This window comes from Acomys minous (genome assembly GCF_964271855.1).
Source record: "Acomys minous genome assembly, chromosome: 14".
Taxonomy (NCBI): domain Eukaryota; kingdom Metazoa; phylum Chordata; class Mammalia; order Rodentia; family Muridae; genus Acomys; species Acomys minous.
In genome coordinates, this window is record NC_140496.1 from 19,510,570 (window position 1) to 19,531,607 (window position 21,038).

Here is a 21,038-nt window from a genome sequence, read left to right on the forward strand (position 1 = left end):
TGGAGGGTGCTGCTTACTGGCTTGCTGCTCCTCATAGTTTACTCAGTCCGCTTTCTTATAGAACCCAGCACTGCTGGGCCAGGGAGATACCACCCACAATAGGCTTGGGCCTCCCACTTCAGTCAGTAATTAAGAAAATGGTCTGCAGGCTCACCTATGGCCCCATCTCTGGAGGCATTTTTTTTTTTCCAATTGAGGTACCCTCCTCCCAGATGACTGTCGCTTGTGTCAAGTTGACATAAAACTAGCCAGCACAGAACGTGTGCTCGATTCTCTCTCTTACTAAACCACAGATCTAGGGTGTTGCTCAGTGGTACAGCACCTGCTCTGCATGCACTAAGCCCCAAGTTTGAACCCCAACAGCATAAACAACAGTTGCCTGATGCTACTGCCTCTTCCATTTGCGATCCTCTTATTCATTGCCCAACTCGGAAAGAACTTTTTCTTTATTGTTTAATTTTTGGTGCTGTCAGATTCTTGCACGCGTGGAGATATGCGCTCTCTGGCTAAGCCACAGCTCCAGTTTAAACGACTCAGCTAAGCATGTTCTGGATCTAGCCGTCTTGAACCCCCTCCAGTGCGGGTGACGGCTCTGACCATTCAAGAAGGATGGTTGCTATTTTGAGTCTACGTTGATGCTCTTGGTCATCTTCTGAGGCCACCCAGAACAAGTTTAATTTCCTGACTCTTTTCCTATCTCTGATGTTTCTGAGTGGGGTAAATGCCACTTCCTTCTAGTGTTGGTCATGTGACTGGGCTCTAGGATCCTTTGCCTTCTTGCTTCCTCTTTGACTCTCAGAAAGTTGCCATTCAAGATAAAGTGTAAATCCCGAGATGGGGGGGGAGGGGGGAGGGGGGAGGGGAGAGGGAGGGGGGGGCTTCGGGGTGGGGATGGGGGGTGCTTTAATTCTAGCACTCAGGAGGTAGTGGCAGGCAGATTTGTGAGTTCAAGGCCAGCCTGGTCTACAGAGTGAGTTCCAGGACAGCCAAGGCTACACAGAGGAAACCCTGTCACAAACAAATAAACAAAACCAAAAAGGCTAAGTGTAAATCATGAGGTTTCTGTGACGACATTGGGAGAGTAAATGGCACCGGCATTTTACTCGCTTAAACCTCATGGGGAGCAGCTTGTGGGGTGTAAGGCAAGGAGCGCCTCCCAAACAGTGACCTGGGAAGCTTTAGTTTGTCCACTGAGCATTTGGATCTGTTTTAAGAGAGGACTCTTACAATGACACGGAAGACACTCTGAGCTTGGACTTCCAGCCTCCAGACCATGAGGAAGAGATCTCTGATGCTCAAGCCGCACCACCTGTGATGTTTGCAGCAGCCTCTGCTGAGATATTTAAATAGACCCAGAGTCTTAGGCCTTACTTCATATTTGCTAAACCTGAAACTCTGGAGAAGCACTACAAATGTGCACATTAAGACTATGTCAGCCGGGCGTGGTGGCTCACGCCTTTGATCCCAGCACTCGGGAGGCAGAGGCAGGTGGATCGCTGTGAGTTCGAGGCCAGCCTGGTCTACAAAGTGAGTCTAGGACAGCCAAGGCTACACAGAGAAACCCTGTCTCAAAAAACAAAACAAAACAAAACAACAACAACAACAACAACAAAAAAGACTATGTCAGCTTTCAGTGCCTGAAACAGGACAGCTTTACTGGTGGTCTGTGGTCATGGCAAAATCAGACATAATAAGGGTTTTTATGGGCTTAGTTGTATGAGAACCCCTGTGATGACACAAACATATCAGTAAGATGTGATCTTTCTTTCTACATCCTAGCCTTTCCATCGGTAACATACCTAAGTGATGTCCTGATACAGAAGACAGAATGGGTGAGCACCTGTGAAAGGATGTGGCTACTATGGGCCAAGTAACTTGAAAAAATATATTTATTTTATTTTTTGTTGGTCATGGTGCACGGCTTTATTCCCAGCACTTGGGAGGCAGAGGCAGGAGGATTTCTATGAGTTTGAGGCCAGCCTGGAATATAGAGTGAGTTCTAGGACAGCCAGGGTTACACAGAAACCCTGTCCTGAAAAACAAACAAACAAAAAGAAGCTGTCATCTTGCGCCCATTTTGTCTTACAAGGTCATATTGGAGTCCTTCCTCAGAAGCAATCTCGCCTTCTGAGTGGAGTTCAGCAGGCACCTTTCCAGGCAGCCACTCTGAGTGCGGACCTATAGCTGTGATGAGTGTTCCAGACCTTTCTACTGCTTTTCCACGTTGTCATCCAACCCAGCCAGCAGCTTCCGCTTTCAATCTTCTTGCTGATGCTTGATTGCAGAAGCACTAAGAATCCTATTTTATACCCTGTGAGTTACTTTACAGATGCACAGTGGGTAGTTTTGTGATGCCAGAATTTCTAGATTGGGGCTAGAACCACACACACGTTCAAACCTGGAGTCCTCACAAGCAGCATTTAGGATAATTTTAATTGAAAACCTTTATTGAGATAACTGACAAGAAGATCTGCAATTAGGACACAAAAGTTCATCCTCTAAGGTGTGACAGTGTTTGACTTTGAAATCTAGTGTATGTCTGTGCAGCCTGTTAAGATCTGCGCCCAGGGCTAGGTCCCGTCCAAATACAGAAGCTGAATAATGAACCGTGTCTTCCTGCTTCCGGCTCTTTCCAGCTAGACTCTGGTCCTGCACCCTGATCATGGATCCTGAGGAATATGACGTCCCTTTCAGCATCTCAGTTGTGTCAAGGCTCTCTAATCACTGTCAGCCTGGATACTGCAACAGAAGGAAGAAGGATAGCCTTTGTTTGTTTGCCTGTTTGTTTGTTTTCTGAGACAGGGTTTGTCTGTGTAGCCTTGGCTGTCCTGGACTCATTTTGTAGACCAGGCTGGCCTCGAACTCATAGCGATCCATCTGCCTCTGCCTCCTGAGTGCTGGGATTAAAGGCCTGCACCACCGTGTCCACCATGTCCGGCTGGAACAAGGAACTACTATTGATAATTCTGCCCTTGTCTCAGCTTCCCTGGTCTTCTGAGTCTATGCATTTGATTGTCTTGAACTTCTAAAACCCACCTGATAATGGTTTGAACCTCATTGGTTACATGAATTCACACCCCAATAGTATTATAACCTGCCATGCCTACCTGGTCCCCAAAGCTCTGCTTGAGCTTGGCTTTCTAACTCTCATTTTGTCCGAGGAATTCTTCACTTGTTCTTCTCCATACCTCAATTTTACATATAAGAAAAATATAATATATAATATGATATAGATATAGATATCTTTCTTATATTCTAGGCTATATATAATGGTGATGTGAATACAGGTTATAAGATGAAATGAAAATCTGTCTTCATTTTAAAGGGTTTGGAATCCCCTATAATTTGAAATATTCCCTTGGGCTAGGAAGATGAAGCAGAGGGTAAGAGCATTTGCTGTGCAAGCACAATGATCTGAGTTCAAATCCCTGGCACTTGTATTAAAAAGTTGAGCATGGCTGCATGTATACCTGTTACCCCAGTGTTGTTGGGAGTAGAGAAAAGAGGGTCGTTGCACTCCAGGTTCAGTTTGAGACCTTGTCTCAATAAAGTAGGCAGAGAGTGATCAAGCAGGACACTCAGTGTCCTTCCCTGGCCACCACACACATGCATGTATCTTTGAACCATATGAAAACTCAGGATGTATTAGAATTTGGAGACCCCATTCTTTACTACTGAAAAGAGCTCAAAGTAACAAGAACAAAATAATCTCAAGAAAGAGGATGTGGGTGTGCCACTTGCTAATAGAGTCCCATAACATTCTAATCTGTCATCCTGTTTTTTTTCTTCCCAAGACAGGGTTTCCTTGTATAGCCTTGGCTGTCTTGGACTTGCTTTGTAGACCAGGCTGGCCTCAAACTCACAGAGATCCACCTGCCTCTGTCTCCCATGTGCTGGGATTAAAAGTACATTATTAAAGGCGTGCACCTTTATATGTACCTAATATTATTAAAGGCATGCATTACCATGCTTGGCTTCAGGAACAACTTTAAGTCCCTGATATTCCTGCCTCCAGCTCCTGAGTGCTAAAAATTCCAGGTACGCGCCACCACATCTAGCTTATATGATGACCAGGCTTCAAGTATGCTAGGTAAGTACTCTACTGACCAAACTGTGTCCCCCAGCCCGCTACACTTACCTTTTGCTGAGGAGAAATCAAACAAAAGACATCTAGTGCAAACCACACTGGTGACCACGTTGTAGTCAAACTGTGAGTGCAGGAGCTGCACTAACCACTGAACACCCAGGGCCTAGCATGAATCAGGGCAGGCATCTGACAGCAGAAAGCCCTGCCTCCAGATTCATCTCTAGATAAGGTGAGCATACCAGCAGGGCTTTCATTTTTCAGACACGAAGCCCAAGGCCCCATGTTGCCCCGGGAGATGGGCACGCAGTGATACTGAGTGTTTTCTTAATGACTGCAAGGTTTGGAGATCTTCCTCATCAGCGTCTAAGTCTGGGGAAGTGTCTCCAGGATACAAAAATGAACAAATAAGTCCTTAACACAAGCTGTGCTTGCTCTGTGCCTTGGTGGTCCCAACCGTTACCTCCAGCCTTCATCCCTTCCCAGATCCCACATGCAGTGCACACAGATGTGCTGTACCTTTTGTGCTGGGAATCCTAGCCTCCTTCCCATCAACAGGACCCTGAAACATCTCCAACCCCTCCCCCACTCCTCAGGCTGCTTACTCCATCCTTGCTCTGCAGCCTCCAAGTTTATTGTAATAACTCTGCCAAGCAATGGTTGTATCTGGTCAAGGGTGATGGCCCAATGAGTTAGTGAGCGTTCTTTGCAAGCATGGGGATGTGAGTTAGGATCCCCAGAACCTATGGCAAAAAAAAAAAAAAAAAGGTGAATGTGGCCATGCATGCCTGTACGCACAGTGATGGGAAGGCAGGGCTAGTTTGATTGGGAGAATTTGCTGCCCAGCCAGCCTGGCTGAAAAACAGCAAGTTTTGGGTTTAGTGAGAGACACTGTCTTAAAAGAATATGGTATAGTGATAGAGGAGGGTACCCAACATCCCCCTCTGCCCTCTTATGTCTATCCCTTCATGGGTATGCACTCACATACATACAATAAAACATTAAATTAAAATAATAATGTTTATGGCTATTTGTCTATTTGATCATTTTTCTTATGATGCAGAAAGTAGTGTGGGCTTGGGGTACTTTTTTTTTTTTAAGTGTATGCACATGTACACATGAACACACATATTCACATGTTCATAGAAATGTCTGTATGCACACATGGACACACATATGTGTACTGTGTGTTTGGCCAGTGCTGTCACAAAACATGTATTCAATAAATATGTATAGAAGGGATGAATTAAGGGGGAAATGGAAGAAGGGTTCAGAGGAAGTTAAGGAAATGGTCAAGATCCCCCACCAGGCAGACAGCAATGCCAGGCGCTGTATAAAGGACATTAGGAACAGGGTTTTGTTGGCAGAAACCTGCCATCCCAGGACTCATGAAGGAAGATTGCAAATTGGAGGCCAGCCTGGACTACTAAAAGACAAAGACACTGGCCAGTCCTCCTGGAGAGCCTGCCTCCTGGAGACCTACAAAGGAGCCAGCAAAGGCCTTCAGTGGCACTGGGGTGACTCTGAATACTCTCCTTGGCAGAACCGCAGGGAATCCCTTTCTTGGATCCAGTTGGTGATGTGCCTCCCTGGAAGGCCAGCATACAGTGCCACATTGCAGGGCCGGCCAACACCAGACTGAGGAAGGGTGCGCCAAAAGCTCCTGACATCCCAGACTCCTGGCCTAGCTAAGCTCTCTCATCCTAACTAGTCGTGTTGGAGGCCCAGAAACATGGCCTTATGGCTTTTGATAATTGTTGATAATAATCCTGAATAGTCAGCCTTAGTTGTTAGTGACTTGCTTCCATCTATTGGACGAGCCTCATTGCTCAGGAGGATTTTGCGGATATGGGTCCTCATTTTAAAATGATGTTTGGAAAGTGTCACTTAAGTCTCAAGACACTGTCTAACGGTCATTGAGATGACCGTAGCTGAAAATGCTATGGATTTCTGTGAGGACTTCCCGAGGTTCCAGAGTTGACGTTGAAGAGCACAGATGTCTTCCACTCTCCACCCACCATAGCAACCCAATACACCCAGTCTTTTAAGATATCCACTAAGACATTCAACACATATCCTTAACTCTTAGCCACTCACAAAACTGCCTCTGTGCATATTAAAGCTATTCAACCCAAGCATGCTGAAGTTTACTGGTGAACATGGGAGTGTAGCACATTGAAATCAGAGTCAAAAATATATGATGAAGAAAGTATCTCTTATAAGACAGGGTCTCATGGAATCCAGCCTTGTCTTAAACTTACTATGACCCAAGGGTTACTTTGATCTTCTCATTCCGGTTTTTACTTCCTGGGTGTAAGGATTACAGGTGTGGACCACCATGTCTGTTTGGGTGGCGGTGGGGATCGAACCCAGGCTTCCTGGTATGCAAGCTAGGCATTATATCTACTGAGCTATATCTCAGCCCCGGAAAGTATCATATAAATAGGTAAGTTTGAATTAAGGACCCCAATGGCCAGATGAGAAGGGTTAAGTCACTTAGCAATGTGTCAGAGGATGCAGACTAGGTTAGAGCCAAACAATGTTTAGACCCAGCTCTCTGATATTCTGTATTGACTGAAGAAGCATCATATTCTCTCTCTCTCCCTCTCCCTCTCCCTCTCTCTCTCCCTCTCCCTCTCCCTCTCTCTCTCTGTCTCTTACACACACACACACACACACACACACACACACACACACACAGACACACACACACACACCGAAGTTTTATATCATATAGCCCCAACTCTCTGAAGAAACCATCAGTCTTACTAAAACAATAGCCTGTTTAAACTTAGAGCAGGCTAGTCTGGCCCAGACTCGCCCCCACCCCCCAAGCCACCCCACCCCTCAGAAAACAGAGTATTGTTTCCATCCAACCTTGCACTGAAAGGAAGCCTCTCATCTGGCAATGACCTCGTGAGACAACTTTGGGGAGAGCAAAGAGCAGAGAAGAGAAAGGCCCTGTTCTCACTGCAAACAGGAAAAGGAAAGAGAAAAAAACAAGCCGTCTCCCCACAAGGTTTTGCTGGGCTGACTCTGAACTGTTCCGGTACATTCCATCAAATGGATGCCTTCATAGAGTCAAGCCAAGCGCGAACGCCGTGTCTGGGACTCCCACTCCAGGGACACAAACGTGGGCCAATGGCACACACACGCTCCTGCACGCACGCACCCTGGGAGAGCACTTATATGGGCTTCATAAGGCTAAGTAATAAACACTTTGTCTTCACCCTGCTATTTATGGGTTGCTTGGGGCATCCTGCTCTCCCCACTGCCTTCACCTGAACAGACGGCTCCCGCAGACTGGGAATTTAATGGGGACAACAGTAAATCTGTGAGGCTTTGTGTACCCTCTCGCTCCTGCTTCCCTGGCCACCCTGTTCTTTGCAGAGAAAGGCTGACCTGCAGCTATCCATCCGCTTAGTTTCAGGCTCCCTTCCTGCAGGTTAAAGCCCTCCTCCTTTGTCCTTGGGCCCTTCTTGTCTTCTTCCTTCCTCTCAGACATCTCTCTAGGACATCTCTCTAAGATATCCCTTTCCTATTTTGCCACTTGCAGGCATCTCCTTTCCGTAGGCAGCGATGGAATGAACAACTCCTAATGAGACCAAACTCAGAAAGCTCCCAGCCGCCTCTTACCTGAGAGGCTCTTGGTTGGGGGGCGGGTGCGCGCGGGGGTGGGGGTGGGGGGGTGGGGTGGGGGTGGAGTGGGGTGGGGGAGGGGGCGGGGCGGATGGGGAACTGTACGCATGCGCATACAGACTCAAGGCCTACCTGGCACTCACTTCCCAAGTTCACTTAAAAGTCTCGTGCTTCCCCTTGCGCATTGGGACTGGGGAACCAGGAGGGACCAGTGTTCATCTGGAAGCCAGAAGTGTACCCCGGCCAGCAGATGTCAGACAGTTGCAGAAGAAGATGCTGGGAGAGTGTAGTGGATGCACAGCCACAGCCGGTCACCTTGAAGAGTTTTGGGGAGCCCCTTTTCTACTCGGCTTCTTCTGGGGATTCTCAGCGCTCTTGGGGGCTGACAGGTCTGGTGAGAGGAGATGGCGTTACAGTTGCAGCCTGTCCACGGGCACGCCATCACGCCTGTCCACGGGCACGCCATCACGCCTGTCCTCGTCTCTCAGCCTCATCTTCATCTTGGGCCAAGTGGTTGGGTTTGTCTCTTGAAAACAGACAAGACAGAAAAAAGGGCGCGTTAACTTTGGCTCTCCCCACTGAACAAAGCTCACCATTGCAGTTCCGATTAAATACAGGACATTATCTCACTGTAATGCCCTCCTGGCCGCGTTCCCAGGAAAATTCTAACTAATCATAAAAATAGAAAGAAAAACGCAACCTAAATTCCATCCCTCGTCTTAAATGAGTGATGTGTTCACTTTTATTTATTTTTCTGGAAGCGAGGCGGGAAAAGAAAATGAATTTCAGGGCTTAGACAAACAAGCTACTAGCGGTACTAAGGGTAGCTGAGCGGGGTGCTGCAGACAGCTCTGTGCTAGCAGATGGAGCCAGCATGGCATGGGTGCATCCTGGCTGCAAACTTGGGGAAAATTTCCTGGAGCATCTGGCAGAGTAATGCCAAAATAGGGTAGAGGTCAGACAGAGGTGTGGGGCTGAATGTAGACACACACACACACACACACACACACACACACACACACACACTCACACACACACACACACACACACACGTGCACCCGAGGATACGCTAACATAGGTACACATCACACACAGTAGGTACTCAGGAGCTGTCTTAGGGCACCTGCAGGTACCTGTCCAATCCCCCTAGTGACCTCTGACCTTCCTCTTAGACTATTCTTTCTGGCTACATGGGAATCATTTCTATGCTACCTCCTTAGGAGACCCCTTTAGAGACCAAACAAGGGGTCTGGGGTGTAGCTCAGTTGCTAGAGTCCTTGCCTAGGGTACCCGCAGCCCCAGGTCCAATCCCAGGTGTGGCATACACAGGTGTGGTGACGTGCCCCTGTAATCCCAGCACTAGGGAGATAGAGGCAGCAGAGTCACAAGTTCCATGTTACCTTTGGCTACATAGCAATAAGAGCAAGTGTTGTACTAGCTTGGGATACCATTAAAAGAAAGAAGAAAGACAGACAGAACAAATAGAAGCCTGCTCTAAGAACTCATAGGCCAGCTCCAGGCCAGGTGTGGACATTCTAAACTGGTCCTTCATTGGAGCCATGTGACCGTAATTAATACAAAAATTGCATAGTTGGTTAACTTGCTGGCTGCTCATTGTGTTACCTCGTTTGTATCAGAGTAAGTGTTCAGTAAATACCTGCCCGAAAGGAGGGCTGATGGTCTGCCCTCCTAAGCATGGCAGAGTATGTGATTTCAGCAAGACCCAGACTTAGCAGCAACCAAGAGCTGTCCACTGACATCATGGTGGGGCCACAAGACTGAGTACCGAGCTCCTCCTGGCTCTGTTTTCTCTTTCCCTCTAAGAAGTGTTTGCAAGGTAAACCACAGGAATGGTCCAAACCCTTAAACCCAGCTTCTGATGATGCCTCTTCTAACGTTCATGGATGCAAAGAAAGTCAAGGACACGCCCTCATGCCGCCTCCCTCTCTTGGAACCATTAACATCGCAACCTTCCCCCACCGTAGCTCCAGCCCTTGAAATGGGCACTGCCACTTGATAGCCAAGTCCTAGCTGGGCTAATTAAGCATACTGAGCTAATAACCTTCCATTTTGGGACCAGTATTATTCATAATTTAATGTATTGTTGCTGAAACATCAACCTTTCGACAACTGGCATGTTGCCCACAGCAGCCCAAGTGCTGACCGTCTTTCAGTAAAATGAGTATTATTGTTAAAACAGGTATAAATCATTCATGGCTTCAGCTTTTGTGTCAGACCCTACGTGAAAATAAGCAGTGAGCTGGGTAATTTATTTACCTTTTGGTGATTATTTTTTATGATTTTATGATCATATTCAATGATTCATAAATACTGGCCAGGTGCCATTTTGTAATCATTTTACATTTTAACTATTGGCGAGGTGGTTCTGCTTTTCATCTTTAAAATGTTCAGGATTGATGCTCAGCAACTTAATCCAGACACCGAGGCGATTTTATTGGACTGAAGGGGGCGGGGTATAACAAAGTGTCCAGGCCCCTTCATTGGAACAAACCCCTTTCAACAGGGCCATTTGGAGTGTCCAACTTGTTATAGAACACTGCACTTGGGGCGACAAAGTTTCTTTGAAGTTTAACACGCAGAGGGGGCCTTGAAATTGGAATAAGAGCCCAGGAGGGGAAAAAAAAAACCAGTTAACAAGCTTCTGGTTGGGAAGACGACGGGAAGGAGCTGTACAGTTGGAGGGGGACTGGAAATGTTGGCCCTTGGCCAAGAAGGCCGCTTGACTCTAGCCCTACTCCCAGCACCTGGTTGGGGAATGTGATTACAGTCCCCTGCGGATCTGGAAACTTCTGTATTGCTCTCCTGCCTGTTTCTGCTGCCTGTGTCAGCTCTGGGCTCCCCCTAAAAAAAAAAAAAAAAAAAGGTTCCAGAAAAGTAGTCTCCCCCTCCCTGCCCCCACCTTACCCTGCCCCCATGACCGCAAGCCCCAGCTGGAGGCTGAAAATTAGTTTTGTCTCAGAAGAATCTCATCCCTTTGCAAACGTGTCCAGCACTCTGTCACTTTCGTAAGATGAGGAAAATGGAGTTCCTGGGAATGTGTGAGTAGCAGAAGCCAAAGGGAGGATGGTGGGAGGAGTCGGGCTGGAAAAGGCAGAAAATATGACATCATGTTCAGTCTCTTCCTCGAGACGGGAGCACTACCTGCGACTGAACTTGCTTCTAGAACCTCATCCCCTGTCAGGCATGTTGGCCCAGTGTGTCCTCAGTCAAACAAGGCTGGCAGCTTTGCCCAAACATAGATGCTGAGATCTTGAGGCACGGCCATGGGTATGTGTTCTCAACAAGCTCCCACAGCCACAGAGAAGCCCAGGCAGGAAGAGAAGAATGGGTCATAGTGCCTTCTGGGATGCTTGGGACAGAGAAGGCCCTGGCACACTTCTTCTCCTCTCCTCTTCCTCCTTCTTCCCCTCCTCATTCTCCTCTTTCTCCTCCTCCTCCTTCTCCTCTTCTTCCTCCTCCCCCTCCTCCTCTTCCCCACTTAAACCTTTCATGACCCTGTCCAGTTGCACTCTGGCTTTTAGGTTTTACGGGACAACTTCCAGGGGTTGTCTCTCCCCTTCCACTTTGAGGCAGGGTCATACAGTTCAGACTAGCTGGCCTGCAAGCTTCTGGATAGTTCTCTGCCCAATCCCATCCTGTCAGAGGAGCACTGGGGCTACAGATGTACAGTGCTGCAGCTGGTGTTTTACCTGGATACTGGGGATCAAACTCAGGTTACCTGGTTTGTTCTCGCCCTTAGCCTTGCTAAGCCATCTCCTCGGCCCATCTGAATGCCTCTTAAGTGTGGACTTTGAGCTCATCAATCACACACATGATGTTAGGCAACTATCACTGTGTTCTATTTCTAAAATTTTTCATCACTGTAAACAGAAACTCTGTCTTCATTAGGCAATATGTCCCTCCCACCTCCTCCTCCACCTCAGCCCCTGTCCCTGGAAACCTTTAATCCACTTTTTCTCTACAGATTTGTTCTTCTCGACAGCTCATATAAACGATTCCATACAATAGTTTTCCTGTTGTGCCCAGCATATTTCACTGAGTGTAATATTTTCAAGGGTTTATTCTTGTTAGAGCATGTAAGGGAACTAATTCTGTTTTATGCAAACTAATATCCCACTGCATAGATGTATGTGTGCATATATATGTATGTACATATGTATATTTATGTATATATATATATATATATATATATATATATATGTTGTTCATTCATTCATTAATTGATGGGCATTGCAGTAAAGCTGTTACGGACATAAATGTCCAAGTATCTCAATCCCTATTTAAATATGCATATGTCCGTGTCTGTGGTATGCATGTGTGTGTATGTGTTCGTGTGTGTGGGTACATGAAGGAGGAGTGAGTGTATATACATGTGCATGTGTGTGGAGGCCTGCAGCTGATGTTGGATGTCTTCCTTGGCGGCTCTTCACTTTATATACTGAGGCAGGGTCTCTGGCTAAGCCTGACTCTGAGGATTCTGTCTTCAGCTCCTGCACAATGGGATTACAGTGAGGCTGCCATACTCTCCTAGCTTTTACAGGGTTCTAGATATCTGATCTCCAGTCCTGCCAAGCCATCTATTCAGCGTGTGTGTGTGTGTGTGTGTGTGTGTGTATGTGTGTACATACATACGTACAAATAAATACACATATATACATGTATATAATTATATATAAGATAGATAGATAGATAGATAGATAGGTAGATAGAGACATGGCCTCACTATGTAGTCATGAATGGCCTGCTCCCTGGTAGAGCAGACTACAAACCCAGAAATACTCCAACCTCTGCCTCCCAAGTAATAGGGTTGAAGGTGTGCTCTGTAACACCTAATCTCTTTAATATTTTCACCCTCACTTTTTTTTTTTCATTAAAAGGTCTCTCGCTGTACATTTTATACTCTGAGTTACCTTGATCTTGGGTGCTCTTCTGGCTTGCTTGGCAGATCTGGCCTGGACACAAGTTCCAAAACCTGGGAATTTCTCTCCAGCTACCCTGTCTTCCCATGGCTTCAGGGGAGCTCTTACAGCCACCCCTTAGCATTGCAAAGGCCAGTGCCGGTTGTGAATTCTGCATCAGTAACTTGCTCTTTCAACACAAGGCTTGATCAAACAGGCTGCTTCTCAGGTGAGCCAAAGAGCAAATTAAGAGACAGCATAACCTAGGATGACTGAAATCCCCTTTCAAATCATGTCAGCTAGAGCAGATGTTGTCAGGAAATTTGATGTTATGGATTTATTTCCTAATACAAAATCTGAAAGGGAAAACAGCGTAAGAGATGAAATACGAATTGGACATGTCTATAGAGTGTGAATTGGATTCAAGACAAAATATTGTGAGTGGTTAATAGGGTCAGTCTAAGTATACTTGTTGAAATAATCTCTTGGATATGCAAATGTTCCAAGAACTACACTGTCAAATATCTATTGTGCCCTCTTATCTGTGTGTTCACAGAACTCCTACATGTAATAACAAATGAAAACTGAGAATCTGAAAAATAATGTCACCCTAAAATAATACTTTCTTCTTTGAATAGTAATTTTTGTTGTCAGACCTTTTATTTTATTTTCTGTTTGACACACACTAGCCTGCCGGGCTTTTAGCACAGCAGTCTTGGAAAATATTTGAGAGGTGAGCGTAGATGTGGAGCTGGGTAGGAAGGCAGCAAGGGAAGTTGTATGTTCAACCTATCCTGGGTTGTACAGTCTGCCATTAGCCTCCAGGAGGTCTTGGTATTTTCCGGGAGGAACTTTTCCGGACCGCAGGCCCCTCCTGGTAGAATTCCCTTCCCCAGAGACACCATCTTGAGGACTTGAGAAACATGAAACATTCACCATCTCACCATGGTAACCAGCCCATTACGCATGAGGGTGAGCCAAGGAGAGTTGAGATGAAGGAAGGAGGCCTGCACTGAAGCTAAAGGACTCACTATAGACAATTTCCAAGGAGCTGCTACCCAACTGATCACTAACGCCATGCGGGCAGATGGATTTGGCTTCCTTCCATTGCTTTTCCTCATTTCTGAGAACTGGGCTACTGGGAGGAGAATGGCTGGATAAAGCAGAGTAAATAGATGGCCTCAACATACCACTCACATTCTAGAACACTCTATAACCCATGGTAGCTACTGAAAACTGTTTTAGGTGAATGAGTCAGTATCAGAGTTGACATAAACTGACTGATGGGTGTGTGTCCCCTCTCCACTCAACTCGGTCTAGATTAACTGTGAGGAGACTGACAGAATTTGGCTTGAAGAAGCAGCATGAAGTGGGGAGAGTGTGGAAGTAATCCTATTATCCAACATAAATAAGAGTATCTCTTGCCGGGCGGGTGTGGTGGCACACGCCTTTAATCCCAGCACTCAGGAGGCAGAGGCAGGTGGATCGTTGTGAGTTTGAGGCCAGCCTCATCTACAAAGCCAAGGCTACACAGAGAAACCCTGTCTTGAAAAATGGAAAAAAAAAACTATCTCTCACCTTTCCCAATTACGGGTTGGAGTTTGATGGCCCCGCATCCTCTAAAGCAAAGGATTCTGAAGGTAAAACACCTGAAACAGCATCCCCCCTCCCCCACGGGGCACCTGCCTATTGCTCTGTCTCCTTTCTTTAGGTGCATCATGTCACTCTTTGGTACTGGTACCATTTCTCACTCCCGTGTTCATTTCCCGCCCACCACGGCCCATCTATCCTGCATCTACCACCGTTGAGCCCTGCTTGCCTTCTCCCTGCTTGCCGACGTGACACACACTTCAGTGATTCATTTTTCTCTCCTCCTCCCATCCTCGTGCACAGCTGGAGCAAAGTCTCTTCATGTGCTCCCCCCATCGGAAGTACTCATGGTTGTAACTAAATATAGCAACAAATGGGATCATTCAAAAAAAAAATCTACGACATCTGAACTTGTGTGTGTGTGTGTGTGTGTGTGTGTGTGTGTGTGTATGTGTGTGTGTATGTGTGTGTGTATGTGTGTGTGTATGTGTGTGTGTGTGTGTGTGTGTGTGTATGTGTGTGTGTGTGTCTGTGTGTGTGTAGCTTTGAACTCTTAGAATCACTGCCCCTCAGCTGTGGACATTGCAGTCTTTCATGGGACAGGCTGCTGCTGCTAATAAGATATTACCTCATTGATAAGCAGCATTCTATGAGGCTTTATTCTCTTCTGTAGGTGTATGGAGCGAAGATTGGGGCGAATTGGAAGGTGGCAGTTCTCTTCGTCAGGTGTTGACAGGAGAGAGAAAGACTCCAGGAAGAGTGGATTAAAGCTTTGGGAGCCTAGCCTGGGGCGTGGTGGTGCACGCCTTTAATCCCAGCACTTGGGGAACAGAGGCAGGTGGATTGCTGGGAGTTTGAGGCCAGCCTGGTCTACAAAGCAAGTCCAGGACAGCCAAGGCTACACAGAGAAACCCTGTCTCGAAAGACAAAAAAACAAAAAACAAACAAACAAAAAACTTTGGGAGCCTGGAATGTAGGCATGGTAAGTGGGCACTCTGGAATATTCTAACAAAACTCTAGCAACCTTTCCTAATGAAAAAAAAAAGCCACATTTGCTAATGGGCTGACTGCTCTGTTTTCTCTACTTTAGCTTTCTGTGTATGTATGAGTGCGTATTCACATGTGTGCGTGAATATGGGTGCATTTTCATGTGTATGTATATATGTGAATTTGTGAGTGTATGGGTGCATATTCATGTGTCTGCGTGAGTGCATGTGTGTGTGTGTGTGTGCGTGTGCGTGTGCGTGTGTGTGTGTGTGTGTGTGTGTGTGTGTGTGTAGGTAGATTCATGTACATGTCACATATAGGGATCAAAGACAACTTGGACTGCTGGTTTTTAGACCACCTTCCTCCTTTGCTTGAGACAGTGCCTGTCACTGGCCTGGAGCTTCAACAAGTAGACCAGGCTAGGTGGTCAGTGGGCTCCATGGATCCATCAGTTTCTGCCTTTCCTCTTATCAATCCTAAAGTGTCAAGCACACACGAGCACATTGGGCTTTTATATGAGTTTAGGGGACTACACTCAGATTGTCAGACTTCCCGCAGGCCCCTTACCTGCTGAGTCATCTTGCCAGCCCACTCCACTTTGTGAAGTGCTGTTTAGCTCACATTTAGAGGCCAGTTGTTTGTTTGTCTGTTTGTTTTCTCTGTGTAGCCTTGGCTACCCTGGACTCACTCTGTAGACCAGGCTGGCCTCGAACTCAGAGATCTACCTGCCTCTGCCTCCTGAGTGCTGGGGTTAAAGGCATGCGCCACCACTACTTGTCTTAGGAGTTCTAAAGGATCTCTCAAGTGTGACACTATTGTTGACACTCTGGCCAAATACTTCTTTGTTATGAGGTCTCCGCCACACACTGGAGTGACATCGGGGGCCATTACCCACTAGATGCCAGTGGCATCTAGAACCCCTGCACCAGTTTTGGCAGTAGCCTGAAGTCTTTGGACATGACCAAATAGTCTCGGGGTGGGGAGAGCTGAAATCTCCCCCAGCTGAGAACCACTCCCGTAAGAAAACGCTTACTCTATGCCATGTATTTCATCCTATTTTAATTTCAGAATTTCTTTATTTTTGTTAGTGACACTGGTGCTCTGTACATGCCGTCCCCGCCCCCCACCTCCAGTTTTATCCTTAAAATTTAAGGGTTTCTCTGTGTAACAAACAGTCTTGGCTGCACTGGAGCTCACTCTGTAGACCAGGCTGGCCTTGAACTTATTACCTCTGCCTCCACAGGTGCTGGGATTAAAGGTGTGCACCATTACTGCCCAGCTCAAACCATTTTCGCTTTTTATTAGCAGGCCTTGCCTAACATTGGTGGGGAAAAATAAAATAAAATAAAATAAAATAAAATAAAATTAAATTAAATTAAATAAAAACCTATGTCAACTCGGACGGGTGAATTTTTTGACCACAGACCTAACTGCAGACAAGTAGTGACATTCATATAAATTTTTATCCTTTGGAAACACTTTCATAATCCCAAGCACAGTTATCAATTCTCTCTCTGGCAGTTATGCCTTTTAACTTATCTGCACTTGCCGAGACTTAAATCCACAAAACAAGACAATGCAAAACCACCCTGGGCTAGCCTGAGGTAAGAGGCCTAGCTTTATCACTTACTGGAGAGTTTGTAACCTTTCTAAGCCTTCCTTGCATTTTCTATAAGGGGGAAGCATAAAATGCCTCTCCCTCAAGGTTAAAGGGAAAAAAATAACCCAGAAGTATTAAATACTTATAAAAGTCCTTCAGGTGGTTCCCTGTGCATGGTGGACGCTGTAGAAATAGTAGACCCTGGGTCTTGGTGTTCTTCTATCAGTATCTTTTTAGATGTAACGGGGATCACTGGATCCCTGTTTTATTGGATCATGAAGTTCATAGTCCTAGAACAAGAATGTCCCAGGTTCCCTGCCATACCTTCTGTCACTGTTTACAGTTGAGCACTCCTAATTCGATTTGCCTCACTCCTCTCCTTCACCAAGACCCGTGACCTCAGACTCCAGGACTGTTCTAGGCCTCCCTCCGCTGGCGTGTCTCCTCCCTTTGGCAGCCCACACAACTATACTTGTTGAGAATTAATTGCCTCCTCATTCATGCTTCCAAAGCTCTCTGAACCGTCCCTCTGTTAGGTACTTTTCCTGTTGTATCACAGTTGGCTTGTTTTTGTATCTGAGCTCCCCTGTGAGTCCGTGAGCTCTCGGGGGGGGGGGGGGGCAGACTACGTCTCATGCCTTTTTCTGTTCCAATCACAAGGTCTAAAAAATTCTAAGAGTTCAATGAATGTTTTTCAGGGTTTTATAAAGTAGTAGTTACCTTTTATGTGTGCCCCTCTCTACAAAGCCTTTTACACAGATGATCTATTCAGGGCTTCCGCTTGAACTAGGGTTGTTCTAAAAGAAACCAACAAAATTTATGTAGAAGCCAAAGCCAGGGATTTAACGGTTTAGTCCACAGCTCAAGCTTACGGAAGTCCGGGACTGTGCTCTTCTCTCTGCTTGTCTCATGGCTCATCATTTCTCGGGGAACTGTGGCTGTTGGATACCACGGAAGAGGAAACAGCCAGATCCACCAAGACAAGGTAAATGTTTAGGTCGGGTTGTTAAGTGAAGCTGTCTCCACCTGGAGATGCTAAGAGGTCTTCAGAGGGGCCCTGGAAGGGCCGCCATGATAATTAGGAAATGTGGTATGTTTAGTCTCCACACTTGGAATTAAATGCCACCTCTGGCTTCAGATATGGTCATTTGGCCCAATTGGTCAGGGAAAGAGAATCCTCCCCCTCCCCCACCCTAGCTATCTTCAGGAATATTTGCCATCGAAGGCAGGCTAGCTCAGGGTTTATGCGTTCAGCGATCTAAATAGCATGGAGACCGACAGGGGCTAGAGAGACAGAGCAGTGGTTAGGAGGACTCACGCTTTCGAAGAGGACCTGGGTTCAGTTCTCAGCACCCACATGGTGGCTCACAGCTGTCTGTAACTCCAGTTCCAGGGAGATTGGGGCCTGTTTCTGACCTCCATGTATACAGGAAAAACACTGTATCTATATCTGATGTATTTAATGTGAGTTTGTGTGTGTGTGTGTGTGTGTGTGTGTGAATCTATAATATTAAAAATAAGTAAAAGTGTGACGATAGAAAGAACTTCTAGAGAAAAAAATGTGTGGGCTTCTGTTGACTTTAGGTTTAGGCTCTGCATGCTCTTCGTGAACAAATGGTAAACAGAAGCTTTAATGTCACCGGCTTCAGGAAGCTTTCTTTGGCCACGCCTTCCTCATCCCACTCTGTCCTACACAGCCTGCTGGGGTTTTGCTCTATGTCGTCGTCATACAGTTGAGTGATCAAACACAAATGCTTCCTTCACCTGACAGTGAACTCCCTGAAGGCAGGTACCTGCCAAAATGTCACCGGATCATTGTTAGAGTGCAGGAGTCCTCAGAATGAGGAGAACAGGAGCCATCTGCTCACTACTTCCAACCTCTGGTGGCGCTCCGTGACATAAACCCTTACTGCAGTAAATCCTGGGATACTTTATTTTTGTTCATTAAAATGCTACATATCGGAGCTGGAGAGAGATGACTCAGTGGTTGATAGCACTGGCCGCTCTTCTAGAGGGCCCATGTTCGATTCCCAGCATCTACATGGGAGCTTAACTGTCTCCTACACTGTCTCCTGGCAACTGAGGGCCCCAGGCATGCAAGGAAAAACACCCACGCACATAAACAAAAGCAGAAACAAAACAAAACAAAACAAACAGACAAAACCCAAACCACGTCATGGCTTTCTACGCAACTTTTTTCATGCTTAGTCCTATACGATATTTATGATCTTGATTTCCCTGGATCCTGTCTTCTTTCTCTTTGCTTCCTTTACTCATACTGACTTACCATCCCTTACCCCTGTGCAATCCTTTGTCACGCTGCTTTGAAGCCTCCCCAGACCCCCTCATCACCATGGCATGTCACGGGCTTCGCTCAGCTTAGCTTTCCAACCCTCGGCCACTGCCTGACTCTCCTCATGGTGTTCCTATGGTTTCTGTCTCTTTTCAGTTATAGCATGAGCTCAGCAGTGTCAAGAATCTGTCTAGTTCTTTTTTTTTTCTTCCTACCTTAGTGCCAAGGGTTATAGGGCTGGTTAAATTGTGAATTAAGGACCTATAGAATTATGCATTTCCACTTGACAGGCATGGTGGCACTCGCCTTTTATCCCAGCACCTGGGAGGCAGAGACAGGTGGGGCTCTGTGAGCTTCAGCACAGCTTGGTTTACAGAGTGATTCCAGGACAGCCGCTGCTCTGTGACACAGAGAAACCATGTCTCGAAAAGCCAAAAATAAAACAAAACCAAACTAAACTAAAAGCCCAAAATAAAAACGAAACGAAACAAAAAGGAACCCAACGTTCCTGTTCTTTAAAAAAATAAATCTGAGTTGGGCATGGTGGCTCATGCCTGTAATCCCAGCACTCAGGGAGGCAAAGGCAGTTGGCTCTCTGAGTTCAAGGCCTGCCTAGTCTATAAAACAAGTCCAGGACAGCCACGTCTATACAGAAAAACCCTATAAACACACACACACACACACACACACACACACACACACACACACACACACATACACACAAACCCCCAAAACAAAACAAAACAGAAATCTCCAAAACAAAACAAAAAAACTACCAAACAAACAAACAAAAATCTGCACTGGCTTTTGTAGGGCCTCAACTTTTGGTCTCTAAGACTTTTGCTCTAGAAGGATGCGATACCAGGGTTAAGCAAGTTGGAAATGAACAAATTCTCCTTCTCTTCAGGCAAAGGCTCTTCAAAGGACTTAAAAGGCTGAGCTGTGAGATGGCAGCCATGTCCCCGTCCAATTTCTCTCTCTTTATGGTCCTCTTGGGTCTGGTTAAATCATTTGACCCAGCTAAAGTGACATTTGCAGTTGGTTTTTGCAAAATGCAAAATCTTGCACAACTGTGAGAAGAGTTGCTGCTGCAATTCTGTACAACTTGGAAAATGGGGGGGCCAGTCGGGTCTGGGTAACATGGACGTATCTCCTAGTCCTCGTCACTTGTCATAGGGGCTCTTCCTTGGACAGTTTAGACAATCACAACACCGACCAACTATCCTTGGACAATAGTGCTGGTATGCTTCTGCAGAGTCACTGGGTCTGGGTACAATGCTGTTGGCATGTTATGCAACAACGTTTGGCCACTACATGGGCGATCAGAAATGGCTCATGACACTGTTTTTCTCAGGCGTTCACTAAGTTTTGTTAATGGTGGGCCTCACTTCCCAATTAACTGCTGGCCGGTGAGTGGGTCATCGTATTAGCGAAAAAGCACATCTTGAAATGTTTTAAAAAGTGACTGGCTATTTTTATATATTTGCGCCCAACTTTATTGACAGGGAGAGAGGAGTTAGCTTCAGGGGTGACCCATAGCTGAAGGGGATGTTGAAGGGTAAGCCCGCTAGAATGTCCTTTCCTCTGTCTCAGTTTCCTGGTAAGTGAAGGCTTTCGTGGGACATGCCCCTTGGGCTAATATGCAGATATAAGTGAGTATATACCATTTGAGTCTTTCTGCTTCTGGGTTAACTCACTCTAGTGGGATTCTAGATGAGAGAATCATGGGAGAAAGGCAAAGTAGAAGGACCCAGAGGGTCCTAGAATCCTACAAGTAAAACATTATGATAGGCAGATTTGGGCACAGGGGTCCCGCTCAAACTAAGGCACCAGCCAAGGACAATACAGGCGGTAAACCTTAAACCCCTACCCAGATCTAGCCAATGGACGGAACACTCTCCACAGTAGAGTGGAGAGTGGGATATT

The 21,038-nt window shown here is 46.3% G+C and overlaps 1 protein-coding gene across 1 annotated transcript in view; it reads right to left on the minus strand.

The window, feature by feature from the left end:
- The window catches only part of ZFHX3 (zinc finger homeobox 3), a 277,513-nt gene extending 269,264 nt beyond the window's left edge, over positions 1-8,249 (minus strand). Inside the window, exon 1 of the mRNA XM_084756936.1 lies at positions 7,856-8,249. The gene's annotated coding sequence lies outside the window, so the exon portion shown is untranslated. The remainder of the gene's footprint in view (positions 1-7,855) is intronic.
- Positions 8,250-21,038: the final 12,789 nt, after the last annotated feature.